The sequence below is a fragment of the Bubalus kerabau genome, chromosome 14 (genome assembly GCF_029407905.1).
Source record: "Bubalus kerabau isolate K-KA32 ecotype Philippines breed swamp buffalo chromosome 14, PCC_UOA_SB_1v2, whole genome shotgun sequence".
NCBI lineage: Eukaryota > Metazoa > Chordata > Mammalia > Artiodactyla > Bovidae > Bubalus > Bubalus kerabau.
Window position 1 is genome coordinate 52,727,770 of NC_073637.1, and position 22,171 is coordinate 52,749,940.

Sequence of the window (22,171 nt, forward strand, 5' to 3'; positions counted from 1 at the left end):
CTCTTAGAATGTATAACATATACAATGGAATAGTACTCAACTACTAAAAAGAAATAATGCCATCTGCAGCAACATGGATGGAGCCCAGCATTTCTCATGATGTACTCTGCATAGAAGTTAAATAAGTAGGGTGACAATATGCAGCCTTGACGTACTCCTTTTCCTATTTGGAACCAGTCTGTTGTTCCATGTCTAGTTCTAACTGTTGCTTCCTGACCTTCATACAGGTTTCTCAAGACAGGTCAGATGGTCTGGTATTCCCATCTCTTGAAGAATTTACCACAGTTTATTGTGATCCACACAGTCAAAGGCTTTGGCATAGTCAATAAAGCAGAAATAGATGATTTTCTGGAACTCTCTTGCTTTTTTGATGATCCAGCGGATGTTGGCAATTTGATCTCTGGTTCCTCTGCCTTTTCTAAATCCAGCTTGAACATCTGGAAGTTCACGGTTCACCTATTGCTGAAGCCTGGCTTAGAGAATTTTGAGCATTACTTTACTAGCATGTGAAATGAGTGCAATTGTGTGGTAGTTAGAGCATTCTTTGGCAGTATAGACAAGCTAATGTAAATTAATAGTTCTTAGGTTGGGAACTGGATTCATATGATCTCACTGAAAATATAACTGTCAACAATGTATCTCTGACGAGATTAAATATTTAACTGAAAAAATTCAACTGTGCCTTTGATGAAAAAATATTGTTTGATTTTGGAATATATGTGTCAGCATTCTCAAAATGGGTGCTGGGAGAGATTTACCCAGGAGATGGTACAGTATTTGCCTTAGACTCTGAAAACCAGTGATACATTAAGAAGCATAATCATTTAAGAACAAATACAACAACTACAGCAACCAACTGTCAAGTAACAACACCCAGCAAGCTCAATAAGAACATATATAGGGATTATTTGCTGCTTATGGAAATGCCTCTTCTGGAAGGTTCCAAACAGTATAATTCTTCAGTTAATATTTCAATAAATCTTCATCAATAAATTAAAGATATAATGTAGTAATTTATAATGAAAAGTTCATGCTTTTCCCTTTTTATTTAGTTTGACATATTAGTGCATTCATTCTATATACATTTGAAATCACTACACATTCTAAGCATAGTGGTATTGATATAAGATAATTTACCTTTTTTTATAAATATTGTTCTCATTAATATGCCTCTGCAGCCAAGGAAAAGGCAGTCTTAATCCAAAGGGGAATTTTTTTTCACATCAAAAAAAGACAGATGTTCCTTCAAACTTAAAATAACTGAAGGTAAAAGAAACTTGATGCAAACAAATGTATGCCCATTGATGGATAGGAGTATGTCCTTCTAAAAGGAAAAGAAATCTGTTTGTTTTATCTGTGATATAGGGTAAAATTCCACAGTGCCTTTAGCTGCTTTATGATGGTAGGAAGTTTCCTTCAGATCTGATTTTCAATGCCAGTAACTTGTATGATTTAAAAATATATATATTCTTAATGCATTAACCAGTTTGTCTGAAATCTTCTTTAATGTCTCCAAATTATTTTCTCCCACCTTATACTTGCTGTATAGGATGAAATAGGTAACTAAAAATAAGTATTAATGATAATATTTTATTGTTTAATTTAAATATATATAAAAGTTCACATGTAATAAGTTCTTAAAACATCAGAAACTGTACCAGAAACTATTACAAGCAATTTGCACATATTAAATCTTTTAAATACCAACATCTTATAAGCTAGGGACTTTTATCTCCAGGCTAAAGGGGAAAATAAATCATAGATAAGTAATTGTGCAAGGCCACATGCTTATTGAGAAGTGGAGCTAAGATCTGTAGTTAATTAACTGTAGACCCCATGTTCTCATCTATTACACTGTAATATGTCAAGCTCTGTCAAAAAAAAAAAAACACAACTATTTCCAACTGAAAAATTAAATAGCTGGAAAGGTTAGCACAATTAAATATGCAATGCAAAGAAAACAAATTTTGAATATTTAGAACATTATCATCAAAAACTAAAATAGTTATTTATTTCATATATATTCATTAAAATGACATTTAAATAATTCTGCTTTATAGTTATAAAACAAAGTCTTTCAATGCCTAAGCTTTGTAAGTATGTAACCAATCATGTGCTTTCTTTATTCTATGATAAACTCTGTTATAATGCTCTTTGCAGGCCACTGAAATGTGTATGGAATTTTAAAAACTGGTTATCCTTATACATTGTGTGTTAAGTCAATAGCAGTGAAAAAACTGAGCTGCTTATAAAGTGGCTATATAAAAGTGCTAGGGAAAGAAAAATTGCATTATTTTGGATCTTTCTAGTGCCCTGCCAGAATAGAAAGTCATTAATATTTTCAGTCATACATGTATTCAGTCATTTCAGAAAAAAAACATTTTGAGCCTATGAAACACAATAAGAACAACAACAAAACTATTATTCTATGTCAAATAAGAAAAATAGAATGAAGAGAAAAATAATCACATTGTTCCAACCTTAATTTTTTCAGAGTCCAAAAACTCAACCTTAGCCTGTGTGTGTGTGTGTGTGTGTGTGTGTGTGTGTGTGTGTGTGTGTGTACAGCTTTTACATATACAGTTTGAGGAAATAATGTCAATTTTAGGTTCTAGACCAGGGATCAGTAGTTCAATTCAGTTGCTCAGTCATTTCTGACTCTGTGCGACCCCATGGACTGCAGCACATCAGGCTTCCCTGGCCATCACCAACACCTGGAGCTTGCTCAAATTCATGTCCATTGAGTTGGTGGTGCCATCCAACTATCTCATCCTCTATTGTCCCCTTCTCCTCCTGCCTTCAATCTTTCCGCAAATCAGGGTCTTTTGTAATGAATCAGTTCAAGGGTCAGTAACTGCCGTCCAAATGACTGACTTGTCCTTATGTCTGCTGTGGTTTATCTTGCATGTTTAGCTAAGAAAGTATTTTTCACCTCCAACATTGGGGGGGAAAAAAACAAAATTTTGATATTGTGTGATACATGAAAATTATAGGAAATCAAAATTTAGTGTCTGTAAATAAGTTGCGTGTTTTTTTTTTTTTTTAACATATCCATGTTCATTTGTTTATGTATAGTCTACAGCTATTTTTTTCTACAGGGAACAGGTTGAGTAGTATGAAAGATGGCATGAACTGTGTAGCCTAAAATATTTGCTATCTGTGCTTTTTTATAAATATTTTCCCCCTCATATATACTATCCATATCTACTCATTTATGAAATGTTTACTGAAAAATTCTTACTGAATTACTGAAGCTAGTCATATCTAAATAATCTTTCTCTGAACAATTTACTAAATTCCTTGTTAGAAATTCACTTGCTGCCTATTTTAAACAGTGATTGTGACTGATTAATGCAATCTTTTAAAAATACAAGTAATGTGTTTCTGTTTTCAAATACAGAGTATTTTATATATATGGGTTATGTACGTTCATGTGTGCATGCTAAGTCACTTCAGTTGTGTCCATCTCTTTGTGACCCTATGGACTGTGCCCTGCCAAGCTCCTGTATGTCCATGGGATTCTCCAGGCAAGATAACTGGAGTGGGTGGCCATACCCACCTCCAGGGAATTTTCCCAATCCAGTGATCGAATCCACATCTCCTGCATTGGCAAGCAGGTTCTTTACCACTAGTGCCACCTGGGAAGCCCATATGTGATATGACTGTTTAATTATAATGTCAATTTTTTAAAAAAGTCTAAAGTGGAGTCTCTATCCACAAATAATATTTAAATAGGAATGAATCATTAATTACTTATTTGCGAAAACTTGGGCTTGTCTTTGGTTGTAGCTGTGTTTTTTAAATCTCTAATGTTTGGATAGATCAAAGTTGCCACTGATGTGCTCAGTCATGGCCAACTCTTTGCGACCCCATGGACTGTATGTAGCCCGCCAGTTTCCTCTGCCCATAGAATCTTCCAGGTAAGAATACTGAAGTGGGTTGTCATTTCCTTCTCCATGATTAAGTTGGGAATAAAGCTAATGTCAGGTGATAAAACTATATCTCAGACTCCACAAGAACAGTTTTATTTTTCTCCCTGATTATATTTTGGGATTCTCTTGGCTTATTTTTTTTAGAAGAGTTTAATTTTCTTGTAGCTGATATTACAAAACCACAAATTCTAAAACAAACAAAAAAAAAACAAACAAAAAACAAATTCATATTGATGACCCAGATTAAAAACAAAGATTATCTCCAGATTTCCCTACTATTCAACAATATAAAGCCTTCCCTCCAGACTTAGTTTTCCACCAGAAAAATTTTTGGATCAACTATAAGAAAACTTCTTTAGTGTTAAAGTTTAGGCACACCTCTAAAAAAAAGTGGTTTAAACTTCATTCATTACTGTGAATAATCTTTTTCATTGACTCTTAATGTATGATACAATTTGACTAGAAATACTAATAATAAATTGTCTATTAAAATTGGTAGATTCCTAGGGCGGCCGTAATCATCTTTTCTCACTATATTTTCATCTCTTAGGATGCCATTCATACCTAGAGTTTCTTTGATTACCTATGTACAGCTTTGGTTACACAAAATCTGCATCAGCAGCTCCAAATTTCCCCTTGAGCATCAAACCTGTGTTTTTAAAAGTCTGTTGAATATAGTCCATTATATTTCATGGACAACTTGATTTCATACTGTCCAAACTCAATTCATCTAGTTTTTTGGGTTTTTTTCCCCCTTTCTCCAAATTCACTTCATGGCCTGTATTCTTAATTTCAGTGAATGGTAACAGTGTCTCCTAACTTTTCTGAATTCAATCGTTCTGGACATTTTCCTCACCCTTCCTACGCTTTTGATTTTTTTATTAGTTTTTTACTAAATTCCCCAAATTTATTCTCAAATTATCCATCCTCTTCAATGTTTACATAAATGAATTAACAAATCTGCATTAAATAATTGAGTCCACATTGCCCAAATTAAGTCCAAATATTGTATTATTGCATAAGGAACTCTCAGTCTCCATCCTGTCTCCTGTAAAATGCATGTCTTTGTACTTAATTTGCACACTATAATTCAGCCATATGAATTAGGGTCATTTCCCAGCACACACCATTCACCTTTGCTTCTGTGGCTTTTAACTCAATGTTCTCTCTACCTGGTTTGTTTCTCTTATGTTTCCTACCTAATTTCTACTGGTTCAAATCCAGCTTAGTTGTCATATTGTCATAAAAGTTTTTTCTAGTGTTGTTAGAAAAATGACAAAGAAATCCAAAGAAATCCCTATATAAATACTTCCATAAAGCCAGTGAAAATTTTGTGAGAAACTGTCAGATACAACCTTTTTGGAACATGAGAAAATTACCAAAATTTGTGGCAAGCAGAGTAATGCTTCCATAATAAAAGCCAACTGAATCTTGGAAAGAACTGAGAGCCTTGTGGCATAATTTGAACCTGCCCTGTTTCTACTTCACAGTCCCCAGTTATGCAATGTCTTTGAAAATAACAACAAACAACCCTTATATATGTACCAGTGCCAGATGGAACAAAACAGAGCTCATTTACCAAAAAAATGTGGTTTATTTTGGCCTGCTTAGTAACTGCCCAGATGACCAGTTCAAAAAGGTTTGTCTTTGTCTTGCCCAATAGGAACTCTCCCAGTGCTGAGGCAGCTATCCAGGGCATTTGTCAAAAACTGTGTAGGGAGATGTAATAGCCATCGTTTTCTGGGACAATGAATGTCGCTCAGTCATGTCCAGCTCTTTGCAACCCCATGTACTATAGCATCCCAGGCTTCTTTATTCATGGAGATTCTCCAGGAAAGAATAATAGAGTGGGTATCAATGCCCTCCTCCAGGGGATCTTCCCAACCCAGGGATCGAACCCACATCTCCAGCACTGCAGGAGGATTCCTTACTGTCTGAGCCACCAGGGAAGCACAGTGAAAAACACTTGGAGCAAATCATTGACTAAACAAAAAGCTTGGGGAAAATGCTAAGGAATGAGATGCTTTAGGTAATATATGTTTTTAAACACCCCAAGTTATTCTTGGGAATCCAGAAAGTCACGAGAATTCCCAGAGCAGGGCACCTGTTCAAGAAAAAGATAAGGTTCCAAGCTATCATTTCTGACTATCACTTCCTCTATATAGGGAGGAAGTAGAGATTAAGGAAGACTTGTAAACTGCCTGGATCATTGTTGAAGATATGCCTAACATGTAGAGGCATCGGCAAAGACTGGGAGTTTGCTGTTTCTCGGTATTTAAGCAAATCTTAGTTCTATCTCATCCCTAAACCAAACAAATAGAGACATTAGTGGCCATACATGGAAAAGAATAGAGACTTGACAAAATTAATTATTCAGAATTACATTCACTATATGATTACATATATATATATATATATATGTATGTATGTATGTATGTATACACAGACATACACATTGGCAGAGATGTATATTAGTGATAAAAGAAACTCTGGCTATAAATGGTTCCTAAGAAATAAAAATATAGTGAGAAGGGGAGATAATTGGATTTTTAGAGTTATCACATTATCATGTTAAAAATGATCAGTTTAACAACAAATATAATGAATACAAATAACAGGAAAGTATGACCCACACACAAAAGAAAAAAAAAGGCAAATAATAGAAACTGTCCATAAGGAAGTTCAAACAGTGAGTTTACTAGACAAAGACTAATGTATTACACATTTCTATTTAGATGAAATGTCCAGATTAGGCAAATATATTGACAAAATAGATTTTGGTTTCCCAGGTAAGGGTAGGGGGATGTGAAATGAGCAATGGCTACTTAATGGGTACACAGTGTCCTTTGGAGATTAAAATTTTCTGGAATTAGATAATGGTGATAGTTGCAAAAGTTTGTGAATTTGCTACATACCTAGTACAAGTAAAGTGACTAAAGTGGTGAGATTTTTTGTTACATGAATTCATCTCAATAGATGTCCCTCCCCTTGGCAAAAGGCTTTCAAGACCTTTCCACATTAGGTTTGGTGTTCCCTATAGATATAGATATCTAGAGAAGGAAATGGCAACCCACTCCCAATATTCTTGCCTGGAGAATCCCATGGACAGAGGAGCCTAGTGGGCCACTATCCATGGTGTCACAAAGAGTCAGACATGACTGAGCTACTAACATTTCTTTATGACAGATATCAGAGTCTCTTAAAATTTCTATTTCCTTGCATGTTTTCCACCTTAACTGGAAGCTTAAGAGGATTAGTGATAACATATCTCAGTCTAATAGCTAGAAATATGCTTGAAGTACATATCTACTGCACTGGAAAAACTTAAAATAGAATCTCACAAACACCTACAAAGGTCAGTTTTTGTTCCAATTCCAAAGAAGGGCAAAGCCAAAGAATGTTCAAACTACCAGACAGTTGCCCTCATTTCACATGATAGCAAGGTAATGCTCAAAATTCTTCAACCTAAGCCTCAGTAGTACCTGAACCAAGAACTTCCAGATGTACAACATGGATTTAGAAAAGGCAGAGGAACCAGAGATCAAATTGACAACATCCATTGGAACATAGAATAAAGCAAGGGAATTCCAGAAAAAAAAAAAAAAATCTGCTTTAATGACTATGCTAAAGCCTTTGACTGTGTGGATCAAAACAAACTGTTGAAAATACTTAAAGAGATGGGAATACTAGACTACCTTACCTGTCTCTTGAGAAACCTGCATGCAGGTCAAGAAGCAAGAATTAGAACCAGACATGAAAGAACGGACTGGTTCCAAATTGAGAAAGGAGCACATCAAACTGTATGTGGTCACCCTGCTTATTTAACTTATATGCAGAGTCAGTTCAGTTCAGTCACTCAGTTGTGTCCGACTCCTTGCGACCCCATGAATCGCAGCACGCCAGGCCTCCCTGTCCATCACCAACCCCCGGAGTTCACTCAGATGCACGTCCATCGAGTCAGTGATGCCGTCCAGCCATCTCATCCTCTGTCGTCCCCTTCTCCTCCTGCCCCCAATCCCTCCCAGCATCAGAGTCTTTTCCAATGAGTCAACTCTTCGCATGAGGCGGCCAAAGTACTGGAGTTTCAGCTTTAGCATCATTCCTTCCAAAGAAATCCCAGGGCTGATCTCCTTCAGAATGGACTGGTTGGATCTCCTTGCAGTCCAAGGGACTCTCAAGAGTCTTCTCCAACACCACACTTCAAAAGCGTCAATTCTTCAACACTCAGCTTTCTTCACAATCCAACTCTCACATCCATACATGACCACAGGAAAAACCATAGCCTTGACTAGACGGACCTTTGTTGGCAAAGTAATGTCTCTGCTTTTCAATATGCTATCTAGATTGGTCATAACTTTTCTTCCAAGGAGTAAGCATCTTTTAATTTCATGGCTGCAATCACCATCTGCAATGATTTTGGAGCCCCCAAAAATAAAGTCTGACACTGTTTCCACTGTTTCCCCATCTATTTCCCATGAAGTGATGGGACCAGATGCCATGATCTTTGTTTTCTGAATGTTGAGTTTTAAGCCAATTTTTTCACTCTCCTCTTTCACCTTCATCAAGAGGCTTTTTAGTCCCTCTTCACTTTCTGCCATAAGGGTGGTGTCATCTGCATATCTGAGGTTATTGATATTTCTCCTGGCAATCTTGATTCCAGCTTGTGCTTCTTCCAGTCCAGCATTTCTCATGATGTACTCTGCATATAAGTTAAATAAACAGGGTGACAATATACAGCCTTGACGAACTCCTTTTCCTATTTGGAACCAGTCTGTTGTTCCATGTCCAGTTCTAACTGTTGCTTCCTGACCTGCATACAAATTTCTCAAGAGGCAGATCAGGTGGTCTGGTATTCCCATCACTTTCGGAATTTTCCACAGTTTATTGTGATCCACACAGTCAAAGGCTTTGGCATAGTCAATAAAGCAGACATAGATGTTTTTCTGGAACTCCCTTGCTTTTTCCATGATCCAGCACATGTTGGCAATTTGATCTCTGGTTCCTCTGCCTTTTCTAAAACCAGCTTGAACATCAGGAAGTTCACGGTTCACGTATTGCTGAAGCCTGGCTTGGAGAATTTTGAGCATTACTTTACTAGCGTGTGAGATGAGTGCAATTGTGCGATAGCTTGAGCATTCTTTGGCATTGCCTTTCTTTGGGATTGGAATAAAAACTGACCTTTTCCAGTTCTGTGGCCACTGCTGAGGTTTTCAAATTTGCTGGCATATCATCATGAGAAATGCTAGGCTGGATGAAGCACAAGCTTGAATCAAGATTGCTGGGAGAAATATCAATAATCTCTGATATGCAGATGATATCACTCTAATGGAAGAAAGTATATAAGAACTAAAGAGCCTCTTGATGAGGATGAAAGAGGAGAGTAAAAATGCTGTCTTAAAACTCAATACTCAAAAAAAAAAAGATCATTGCATCTGGTTTCATCACTTCACAACAAATAGTTGGAGAAACAATGGAAATAGTGACAGACTTTATTTTCTTGTATTCCAGAATCACTGCAGATGGTGACTCCAGCCATGAATTAAAAGACACTTGCTCCCTGGAAGAAAAGATATGATAAACCTAGACAGTGCATTAAAAAACAGAGACATCACTTCACCAATAAATGTCCATCTAGTTTGGACAAAAAGGTATTGTTTTTCCAGTAGTCATGTACAAGTATGAGAGTTGGACCATAAAAAGGCTGAGCACCAATGAACCGATGTTTTCAAATTGTGGCACTGGAGAAGACTCTTGAGCATCCCTTGAATAGCAAGGAGATCAAACCAGTCAATCCTATAGGAAATCAACCCTAATATTCATTGGAAGGACTGATGCTGAAGCTGAAACTCCAATACTCGGGCCACCTGATGGGAAGAGCCAATTCAAAGACCCTGGATTTGAGGAAATGGAAAAGACCCTGATTCTGGGAAAGACTGAGGGCAAGAGGAGAGAGGGGTGACAGAGGATGTAGTGGTTGGATGGACCATCAACCCAATGGATATGAGTTTGAGCAAACTCTGGGAGAAAGTGAAGGCCAGGGAAGCCTGGCATGCTGCAGTCCATGGGGTGGCAAACAGCTGGGCCCGACTTAGTGACTGAACAAGAACAAACACCTATAAAATGTTTCTCTCTGATAATGGGGTGCTTCAGAATGAGAGAGGTAATTGTCCTGAAAGAATACATAAATGGATGTACTACAGTTATTCACATTTTAGGGGCGGACAGAGAGCCCTAAGACAAAGGGCTTACTATATATGAAGTTATATAAGCACAAGTGAAATAATTTAATTACACCAGATTTATAAAATTAAAATATAGGACATTATGTGCATTATTGGATATCAGAAAAAAAGTAAAATATGAGAGTGAATGCTATAGAAAGAGCTAATGAGGAAGCTAGAAATAAATCTGGAACAGAAGAATAGTTACTTAAACTTTGCTTGGGGAAATGACTCACCATCTCCCCATCTGTAGACTGAGTTCTACCATGTGTAATTGGGATGTTATCAAAATAAATGTGGTTAACAGATGTCCTCAAAGTATAAGATAATAAATTGAATATGATAGAGAAAGAAGATATTTGAAAATTATCTTAAGTTTGTAATTTTTGATGGCTGAAAAAATTGTAGTGCCTCTATTCGCATGAGGGAGACAGGAGGGAAAGACTATTCTGAACAAAATATGATGATCTTAAGATTGGACATATTATATTTGAAGACTGAGTGGAACGTAGATATAGAAATGTCAGAATTAAGGAATAAAGAGTAAACCTTTCTTAACATAAGCTTAGAGATTTTTCAAAAAATATAAATAGATGCTCTTCAAATTGAGTTCTGTTGCTTTAAATGACATCCAGAAATTCAGGTAACAAGAAACACATATTTAGCAAGTTTTCTTCAAATTCATATTTCTAATCATTGATGTGATAATTGATACATTAGTCCATTTAATTAATATTAATCAAGAGCCAAGAATACATGCCAAGAATAGATGCTGAGGATAGATGAGTGAATACTGTCTACAAAGCTCTTACCTTTACAGAGTATCTTTCATAATAAAGGTAAATATATGTCAGTCAAGTAAGGTCTTCACCTTTGATTTTAAAATATCAGTACTCATGTACATTGCAAAGCTGTCATCACATACCTTTTTCCCCCTCTCCTGTTCCTCAGCATGTAACTTCACTGTTTCTATTAACTTCATGACAAGCCCCATATGCTGCCACCAAGTGGAAGCATTTTTACTGGACTTCAGTTCTAAGCTGGCCCTACTGCTTCCTTCAGTTCATTTTCAGTACCAAAGATGTGCTGAGTAAACACAAAGTGCTCAGTGCTGGGGCACAGCTGCGAGGATGAGTATACCAAGGTGTATCATATCATGTCCGTGTCTGAGAAATGATTTTTGTAGTCAAGACAATGAAGCAGAATTTTGTACAAGTATGAAACTATGAGATATACAGACTGCTAGCTACATATCAAAACTGTCAAGTTCAATGAGAGTATGAGTTCCATACCAGTGTCCCAGGATTCTGATCAGTATTAGAATATCCTGAGTCAAGAGTGTAGCAAGTAGCAACAGTAAGAAGAGGGATCTATACCCTATTTCAGTTTCATAGTATACAGTGGAGTCTTCATTCTTGAAAGTCAAGATGGCAGCATTTCATTTGTTAAGACTATTTATAAACACACATTTATCCATATTTCAAGCTTAATTCTTCTAAAAATATTAACATTAAAAATTATATATTTTTTTAAATTTTATTTTATTTTTAAATTTTACATAATTGTATTAGTTTTGCAAATATCAAAATGAATCCGCCACAAGTATACATGTGTTCCCCATCCTGAACCCTCCTCCCTCCTCCCTCCCCATTCCATCCCCCTGGGTCGTCCCAGTGCACCAGCCCCAAGCATCCAGTATCGTGCATCGAACCTGGACTGGCAACTCGTTTCATACATGATATTTTACATGTTTCAATGCCATTCTCCCAAATCTTCCCACCCTCTCCCTCTCTCTCAGAGTCCATAAGACTGTTCTATACATCAGTGTCTCTTTTGCTGTCTCGTACACAGGGTTATTGTTACCATCTTTCTAAATTCCATATATATGCGTTAGTATACTGTATTGGTGTTTTTCTTTCTGGCTTACTTCACTCTGTATAATAGGCTCCAGTTTCATCCACCTCATTAGAACTGATTCAAATGTATTCTTTTTAATGGCTGAGTAATACTCCATTGTGTATATGTACCACAGCTTTCTTATCCATTCATCTGCTGATGGACATCTAGGTTGCTTCCATGTCCTGGATATTATAAACAGTGCTGCGATGAACATTGGGGTACACGTGTCTCTTTCCCTTCTGGTTTCCTCAGTGTGTATGCCCAGCAGTGGGATTGCTGGATCATAAGGCAGTTCTATTTCCAGTTTTTTAAGGAATCTCCACACTGTTCTCCATAGTGGCTGTACTAGTTTGCATTCCCACCAACAGTGGAAGAGGGTTCCGTTTTCTCCACACCTTCTCCAGCATTTCTTGCTTGTAGACTTTTGGATCGCAGCCATTCTGACTGGTGTGAAATGGTACCTCATAGTGGTTTTGATTTGCATTTCTCTGATAATGAGTGATGTTGAGCATCTTTTCATGTGTTTGTTAGCCATCTGTATGTCTTCTTTGGAGAAATGTCTATTTAGTTCTTTGGCCCATTTTTCGATTGGGTCATTTATTTTTCTGGAGTTGAGCTGTAGGAGTTGCTTGTATATTCTCGAGATTAGTTGTTTGTCAGTTGCTTCATTTGCTATTATCTTCTCCCATTCTGAAGGCTGTCTTTTCACCTTGCTAATAGTTTCCTTTGATGTGCAGAAGCTTTTAAGGTTAATTAGGTCCCATTTGTTTATTTTTGCTTTTATTTCCAATATTCTGGGAGGTGGGTCATAGAGGATCCTGCTGTGATGAATGTCAGAGGGTGTTTTGCCTATGTTCTCCTCTAGGAGTTTTATAGTTTCTGGTCTTACGTTGAGATCTTTAATCCATTTTGAGTTTATTTTTGTGTATGGTGTTAGAAAGTGTTCTAGTTTCATTCTTTTACAAGTGGTTGACCAGTTTTCCCAGCACCACTTGTTAAAGAGATTGTCTTTAATCCATTGTATATTCTTGCCTCCTTTGTCAAAGATAAGGTGTCCATATATGCGTGGATTTATCTCTGGGCTTTCTATTTTGTTCCATTGATCTATATTTCTGTCTTTGTGCCAGTACCATACTGTCTTGATAACTGTGGCTTTGTAGTAGAGCCTGAAGTCAGGTAGGTTGATTCCTCCAGTTCCATTCTTCTTTTTTTTAAATTTAAATGATATGTTTACACTGGGACCACCCTGGTGGTTCAGCAATAAAAAACCCACATGCCAATGCAGGAGATGCAGGTTCAATCCCTGGGTCAGGAATATTCCCTCAAGAAGAAAATGAAAACTCACTCCAGTATTCTTACCTGGGAAATCCCATGGACAGATGAGCCTGACAGGCTATAGTCCAGGGTACAGAAAGAGTCGATATGACTTTGTGGCTAAACAGTGACAGCAATGTTTACATTAGACATGAAATCCATAAACTGTAGTTAGAAATTATTTTTTTTTAAGAAATTAAGCCTATAAAGAGAAAATACATGCATTTCAAATAAGAGTGAAGTTATTAAAAATGGCCATGTGAATAAATCAGAGACATTTTTCCTAAATTCCTAAAGAGAGATTTAATTTGCATGACCAAGGTAAAATTATTCTAAGAATTTATTTTGAATTTTGAAGCAAAGATATTCTCATATATATAGGATATATACAGGCAACTTCACTCAAATCACTGGAGAATGGTTAAGATTGGATATAAAAAGGGGAGTCCAATGCAGTGGAACCAACTGTGAGCTAAGATGCAAAAGTATAAGTGATGTGTTTAGTAAGTAGCATACAGATAAATAAAGACTCAGCCAGAATTTACTGATTATGAAGTATATAGTAGGACAGGATAAGAGGCCCAGTCTTTAGTCTTTGTATTAGGCATTACTCTTTCATTAGCAAGTCATATTTCTTATGCAATTAAGGAATTCTAAGGTGTGCAATTGATTAGAAGGTCTTCTCTTTATACATAGCTAGATGAAATATAGCAATATTTTCAGGTTTTCTCTTTTCCCAGGTAGCATTATGATTGGCATAAAAACCTTTAGCAGAAAAAGTTCTATCTGCACTAGCAAAAATATCTTAAAGAGAATTTTGATCAACTCAGCTTGGTTCACATGTCCATCTCTAAATCTTTTTTTCTTTAAGGCAATTTTCTTTGGTTTGACATAGGTTATATAACTATACCACACAATCTTGTTATTAAAAAGATTTGCATTTCTATTGTTCAATAAAAAAATTACTACAAATTTAAAAGCTTGAAACAACACATGGCTATTCTCTCACAGCTTCCATGGTCAGTACAGGCATAGTTTGGCGGAGTCCTTTTCTTAGCTAAGTCACACCAATCATGAAGCTAGACTGAAACCAAAATCAAGGTTTCCATCAGGCTGCAGTAACACCTATGTTGAAAGTTTAGCTCAACTACTCCATGGTATTGGTAACTTGGCATTCATTTTTATGGCCAAGTGCCCTGTAGGGACCTTGAACTGACATGAGCCCCTTCCTGGAGCACATGCCTTAGTGAACAGCCCCCAGAATCCCAAGTACCTGTAAGTTCCTAAACTCCCTAGACCTCTTTGTGGTAAGAACTCTTCCTTATCTTACATGTCTTCCCCTTGTCCACTCCTCTGATAAAGCCCTATCAAAGCTTAACCAAATCCCCACTCTTTCTCAGACATGGAGAACAGACTTATGGACACACAGGGGCAGGAGAGTGTGGGACCAGTTAAGAGAGTAGCATTGGAATATATACATAACCATATGTAAAATAGATAGCTAGTGGAAAGTTGCTGTATAACACAGGGAGCTCAATCTGGTGCTCTGGTACCACCTAGAGGGGTGGGATCAGGTGGGAGGGAGGTTCAAGACGGAGGATACACATGTATACTTCTGGCTGATTCATGTTGATATATGACAGAAACCAGCACAGCATTGTAAAGCAATTATCTTTCAAATAAAAATAAGTTAAAAAAAAAAAAAAAAAAAAAACCTCTTTTTGGTTTGAGTTGACTAATCCAGACATAGCATAGGAACTTCAAAGCACTCCACCTCATGGCCCCTCAGGACATGTGACCCACATCCTGAGGTTCTCTCTCTGCCTGCAGCCTGCCTTGACCTCCCATGGAGGTGTGCTGTGTACCTTCTCCAGAACCTGTGTATAATCAACTCCTCTCTTTCACTTTCCCTTTTAGTCTTCTGTTGATCCATGGCTCTACCTAGCAAATGAATTTAACAAAGTCACAACAGTTTGACACCTAGGCCAAGGAATAATTCACTTCAAGTTCCCTCAGATTGTTGGCTGAATTCATTTCTTATGATTATAGAACTGAGTTTACTGTTTTCTTCATGGCCATCAGCCACACACACAGAGACTACTTGTAGTTTATTTCCATGGGGTCCTCTTAAGACATGAGACTTCTTCAAAATCTGTAACTTTTTTCTTCAGTGTGCTACTCATTGCTGGACTTCATGCCATTCCTGAAAGTCCCCTAGTAATTTTCTGTTTTCTCATGAATTTAGTTTAAATCTCTACTTTAAAAATTAAAATTAGTCTCCAAGGAATTCTTATGTATTTTTCCACTCAGATTTACTTGTTTATTTTTCATTGAATTATAACTTCAGTGTTCTCTTAGTGATCTTGACTTTCTTTCATAAGTTCAGTTCAGTAGCTCAGTCATGTCCAACTGTTTGCAACCCCAGGGACTGCAGTATGCCAGGCTTTCCTGTCCATCACCAACTCCTGAGTTTACTCAAACTCATGTCCATCGAGTAGATGATGCCATCCAACCATCTCACCCTCTTTCATCTCTTTCTCTTACCACTTTCAATCTTTCCCAGAATCAGGATGTTTTCCAATGAATCAGTTTTTGCATCAGATGGACAAAGTAGCTTTCCCAAAAAACATGCCTTATGTGTAGATATAATCTTTCACAACCCTTTTCCTACTGCACTTGTCCACAAATACCAATGTATTGACTAAAAGCAGTTTCTAAAGCTGAAGGGCATAAATGCTTCTCTTTCCACCAGTCTAAGAAGACTACTGAAGAAATGGATACTTTTGGATATCATAAATCAAGACTGCTATCTGTTTTAAATGCATGTAAGATACTATGTATAAAGTTTTAAATCTTCCTCTAAGGTTACTGTTCCTTTTTAAATTAACATTAATATTTTCTGTTCAGTTGCTCAGTCATGTCTGACTCTTTGCAACCCCATGAATCACAGCATGCCAGGCCTCCCTGTCCATCACCAACTCCCAGAGTTCACTCAAACTCATGTGCATCGAGTCGGTGATGCCATCCAGCCATCTCATCGTCCCCTCCTCCTCCCCCCAATCCCTCCCAGCATCAGGGTCTTTTGAAATGAGTCAACTCTTCGCATGAGGTGGCCAAAGTACTGGAGTTTCAGCCTCAGCATCAGTCCTTCCAAAGAACACCCAGGGCTGATCTCCTTTAGGATGGACTGGTTGGATCTCCTTGCAGTCCAAGGGACTCTCAAGAGTCTTCTCCAGCACCACAGTTCAAAATCATCAATTCTTCAGTGCTCAGCTTTCTTCGCAGTCCAACTCTCACATCCATACATGACCACTGGAAAAACCATAGCCTTGACTAAACGGACCTTTGTTGGCAAAGTAATATCTCTGCTGTTTAATATGCTATCTAGGTTGGTCATAAAGTGTCCCTTTAAAATATAACTCTTAACATTGAACATGTTGTCTCTGATGTAATTAACACTACAAAAACAATGCCTGAATTATTTTCTTCAATATAGCAAAGACTAATTTAGCTATTTTTTAAAACTCCAATATAACTCTATAGCATATTGAGCTTGTGATTAATCAAAAATTTCTAGTATTTCCAATAACGTTTCTGTTAAGCCAGGTCTCAATAATCCGGCACTTATACAAAACTGATTCTCTCACCAAATACAAGGTCAAATATTAAAGTTTGCCAAGTTCTTTAGTTACTGTACACAAATTTTCTTCAGAAGTAAAATTTATCAGTGCAGGATTAACACTACATTTTTACTTCTCTACAGATATGAGAAGTATGCCTTCTATATTCTGATTACAACTGTTGACTAAAATGTTGAAGAGTACAGATTGGAGGGCACAATCTTTTGTATGCACTTTATACAAACTGATATCATTGTATTAACACAGAGTATATTTTTTCATTTATAGTTATAACCATTTAATCATCTTTACTTCTAAATTTTATACAAGACCTTATTGCAAACAGCTCTAGAATCAACATAAAGTACAATGTATGAGTCCTCTCTAATGATCTCCTCCTATATATCTAACTTAGTTCCTCTCTCCCTTTGATTCTTTGATCCAATGTCCTCTTTACAGTAAGAGTTTCCATGGTCACCCTATTTAAATTATAATTCCCTTCTCCCCAGGCATGCCATACTTTCCTCTACTTTAATTTTTACTGTTGTTTTTATATTTTACATTTTTAGTTATTCATCAATTACTCTCCTTCCCCAGAATGTAATCCCATGTAACCCCTTGAGTGCAAAGATTTCAATTTCTGTTTGTTGTTGTTTTATACCTATGTTCACAGACGCTAAGAAAGTTTTTGTAATAATGGACACCAATGAATATTTGTAAGTGAATGTGTGCATTACTCTCATTTATTATAATACTTTGAAGAAAGAAATTGTGTCATATTGCCATCATACTTTTTTTTTTATCCTGTTTATGTTTAATGCCTACCATTATTTTTAAAGATGTCATTTCTTAATTCATTGCTTCTAGAAGTTTCCTCAAAGTTTAGAATTGATTTTTGGTAGCTTCTATTCTCAGTCTTTTTTTTTTTTTTCAGGTATTTCCTTTATCCTTCAACAGGTTTTCAATTGCTTTGGAGAATCATACAAAGTCTAAATCAAAGTATGTTTTCTCCTAAAATTAATTATAAATGATATAATACCTCAAGGTAGAAGTTTATAATATTTCTTATTAACTATATTGCAATTTTTTTTTAGAGGAGTTGGTTTAAAAAAAGTTTACAGTGTTTCTCAAACTGGGTTTTGCAAAAGTACAAAATGTCATGTTACCTTATCTGATAAGTTTTCAAGCTTATTGTAAGCATGGAATCTAATATTTTACCTAAATATTAGACTTCTGATAAAAAAGATGCTAATGAGTAAAGAAACTTCAATATGTTCCTTTCCATAACCAAGAATAATAATAACATTCAGCTGGTGAAATTTTTCAAAGAAAATACCTGTTAAGAGGCTTAAAACGCTAGAGGAGAGCCTGCATTTACTACAAATGCTTATTAAGAAACTTGCTGCATCACACTTTAAAGTGTAAGAATCATTGTTAATGAAAGTAAAAAAAAAAAAAAAATCACTGGACAAAAGTCATTTTAGTTAACTTCCAACAATTAATTTTAAATAATTTCACATTTGACCTAGAGACCTTATATTTTGGCCTACATCTGTGTACTGCAAGTTCCCTTGTGAAAGTTAATGAACTGTCTTACCAACTGCATTGTTTTCACTTCTAAGAATAGTGCTTGCTCATGAGTTTTCTTGTAAATGACAAGTAAGATTTCCATAATTGCCTGATCATGAATTAATTCTGCTTTTAAAGAGGTGCTGACAGTCTTTGCTTACTTTTGGATTAATATGTAACAAAGCTATTCTCTGGGGATACATATTCTTATTAAATATTGGCCATGCAATAATATGCTCTCTAAGCCCCTAAAGTACCATTATATCCCAGCATACAGCTTATTTTCATCTCCTAGGAAAGCAGTTGGAGAAGGAAATGGCAACCCACTCCAGTGTTCTTGCCTGGAGAATCCCAGGGACGGGGGAGCCTGGTGGGCTGCCGTCTATGAGGTCGCACAGAGTCGGACATGACTGAAGTGACTTAGCAGGAAGGCAGTAACCAAGAGAAGAATATATTCATAAAATGAATGCATCTTGGCTTACAACTTGAGATGACACTGCTCAATATAATTGATTGACAGAACACTTTGCTGCTTTCATTATCTTTCTAAAAACTGAAGCATCCTCAGTGGAACAATTCTAAGTAGGGATCTTACTATTTCATCTTTTTTAATTTGAATATCTAGCTGGGGACAAATTTTCAGTTACTCTTGATCTTCAAATCTTGCATCCCTCCTCTTTTACTTTCCTATTCATTTGTTAAAAATATCTAGGACAGATTTGTCCCTAAGTGTTTTTTGTAAAGTAGTAACTTGGGTTGAAATTGCTTAAAATAAAGCCAATCATTTCTGAAACTTACTAAACTTATAAAGGAATATTTAATTTGAATGTATGATTTTGAGTAAGTGTAAGGGGATACGGTATAGGGTAATCCTAAATTATTCTAACTACATTTTTTTTTCTTTTCACAAAAATTTTTAATTATTTTTAATGGAATAGTTTTGGAAGTAGACAATAACATCAACATTCTATACTTCAAAGACAATAATTCTATGATTTCGATATTTCATTTTAGCTTCAGATGTAATTCCTAAATAGATGAAGATTTAATTTATTCTTGAGCCTGCCACTAACAACTATATCTCAGGTTAACTACAACTCATTGACAAATTTCATCTCTGAAACTTTGGAAGATTTACCCAAGAGTTCACTTAAAATAGTCCATGATACCTAACTTCATCAAATCACTAGACTGGTAATCTTGCTATATTTTGCTAATCTTCCTTAGGTCATGGGTCCCCAAACTCTGGGATCTAATGTCTGATGATGTGAGGTGGAGCCGATGTGATAATAATAGAAATAAAGTGCCCAGTAAATATAACGTGCTTGAACCATCATGAAACCACCCCCACCTCAGTCTGTGTAAGAAATGCCTTCCATGAGATTGGCCCCTCGTGCCAGAAAGGTTGGGGACTGCTGCCTAGGGTCACTTTATCTCCTTGAAATAATAAAAGGAACATCACATTGAATGGTTAGCAGTTTTCAAGCATTATCATATGCATTATTCCATTTACATTTGATTGCTCAAAATAACTATGTGATATAAAAAGTTGTTTAAGCCACATTTTAGAGAATAATTAAAGCTTTGAGAGAAATGAAATGCCTAATTTCTCATTGCCTGCATATGAAAAAGCAAGAATTTATTTAGGTCTTCTGATTTCAAGTTTAGTATCCTTTTATAAAATCCAAACTTTAAACTTTCTACTCATAATTTCAGTCATCTAAGGTCAGAAACATCATTCACCCAGATTTGACCTCTTGCCTTTATAAACAGGATTGTGAAAAAAAAAAAAAAACTAATGCTTTTTATTTTAGTTCAACATTTATTCAGCACCTATTAATGTACCAGACAATGTTCTAGGCACTTGGGATTCAGACACAAATATACTATGGCATAATCTCTGAAGAAGCCAACATATTAGAAAACTTAGAGATACATATAAATATATAAAAATTGAATGCATACATACTAAGTGCATAGAATGTAGAAGGTACAAAGGTTAAATAGAGAGCAAATGACCCTTTGAGGAGAATGGTGTTGGTCAAGAAGAATTTTTGGGAAAACTATAATACTTTTTTAAGGAAAATAGGAGTTTACCAGGTATTTAAAAGGAGAAGAAACTTCAGCATAACCTAAACTTTAAAAAAGAGTAAGGTATGAAAGATATACAAAGAGAATAGGTATGAAACATCATCAAGTACTGGTATGATTTTATATCACTTTAGTGGAAAAGTGAGTTGGAAATGAAAAACAGTAAGATATGATACTGAACACAAAGTCAGTTTGGTTGAGAAAAAATGGCCTTAAATTTGAAGCCAAAATTTGCTCCATTCAAATTCTAACTCTCCCATGTATTAAACATGGTACCTTGAGTAAGATACCCAATTTCTCTGAAACTCGGTTTTTCTCTATGAAATTGAGATAACAATGCCTATTATCATTAGGTGTGTAATGAGCCTACTATAGGATGTGACACTAAGTAGCTACTTCATACTAATAACTCATTTATGTAAGAGTTTAAACAGGAAAAAAAATCAAACTTGCAATTTTGCTATGGTTCATAGATTCTGTCATGAATCACCCTCAAATGATTTTAAATTATAAATTGTAGGGTAAATACATCTTGAGTCATCTAGAATCAGTTTTGTTTTCTCTGGATAAATTAAAATGACTGCTTTTAGCACTTGATCAACAATCCATTTTCCAAATGTGTTATTTATTTTGTATCATTGATCTAGCTTGGTGCCTTATTTCCATTATATAACTGTAGCTAACCTAATTCAGTGTTTTTCCACTTCACTTAATGTATACCTTTTATCATAAATAATTGTAATGGTGTGATATTCTTGTATTTGGAGAGGAGATTTAAAATACAGCCCAAATATTAAATTTCACAACTGAATAGCATATGATTTTTAATAAAAAAGATATTTTTCAATGTTTAGTACTCATTTAAGGGAAAAATAAAGGCCTGAGAGACAAAGCCCATCATATTAATATCCAAAGTGTTTCAAAAGGCACTTAAAGTTAAAATGTATAAACCTTAAATATATAAAATAATACATTACAAAAATATGAACCTCAGACTTGTTTCATACTTGAATTAATTATTTTTATACAAACATTTTTATTAAGATAGTTTTCCAGTGAAGTATTAGGATAACGATGATAGTTCTTCATACTTTATTTGGCATGCCAGCTATGAATAATGTGTAAATAATAATTTCATATGGTTTTGAGAAATCCTCATATATTCAATCCCAATCAATTTGACTCTTTTAGCTTTTCTAATACAGCAGACAGAAAAGTTTAAAAAATAAACATCAATCCAGTACTGAGTTAATAATATATGCATGTATGAGGATGTATATTTCAATTTTAGTTTATACTTGAGTATATTTCTATATCTAACCTCATGAAATTATAGTTACTTATAGATGCTTGGACTGTTTTCAACGTTTTTCTCTGAAAGGTTTAAGTATGACCCTAGTCCTAAGGAAGCAATTTAAAATACGGATAATACCAGTGTCTTTATGAAATTCTTCCTGGAGGCAAGGTGGGATGATTTGAGAGAATAGCATTGAAACATGTATATTATCATGTGTGAAACAGATCA

General features: G+C 35.7%; 1 long non-coding RNA gene across 18 annotated transcripts in view; it reads right to left on the minus strand.

Moving 5' to 3' along the window:
* LOC129626936 (uncharacterized) overlaps positions 1 to 22,171 on the minus strand; it is a 151,229-nt gene that overhangs the window by 90,798 nt on the left and 38,260 nt on the right. Inside the window, exon 5 of one of the 18 annotated variants that reach the window (XR_008702293.1) lies at positions 13,412 to 13,568. The exons of 16 other annotated variants lie outside the window; for them this stretch is intronic. This is a non-coding gene — a long non-coding RNA (uncharacterized LOC129626936). The remainder of the gene's footprint in view (positions 1 to 13,411; positions 13,569 to 22,171) is intronic. One more of the 18 variants, XR_008702294.1, reaches the window with a different exon arrangement.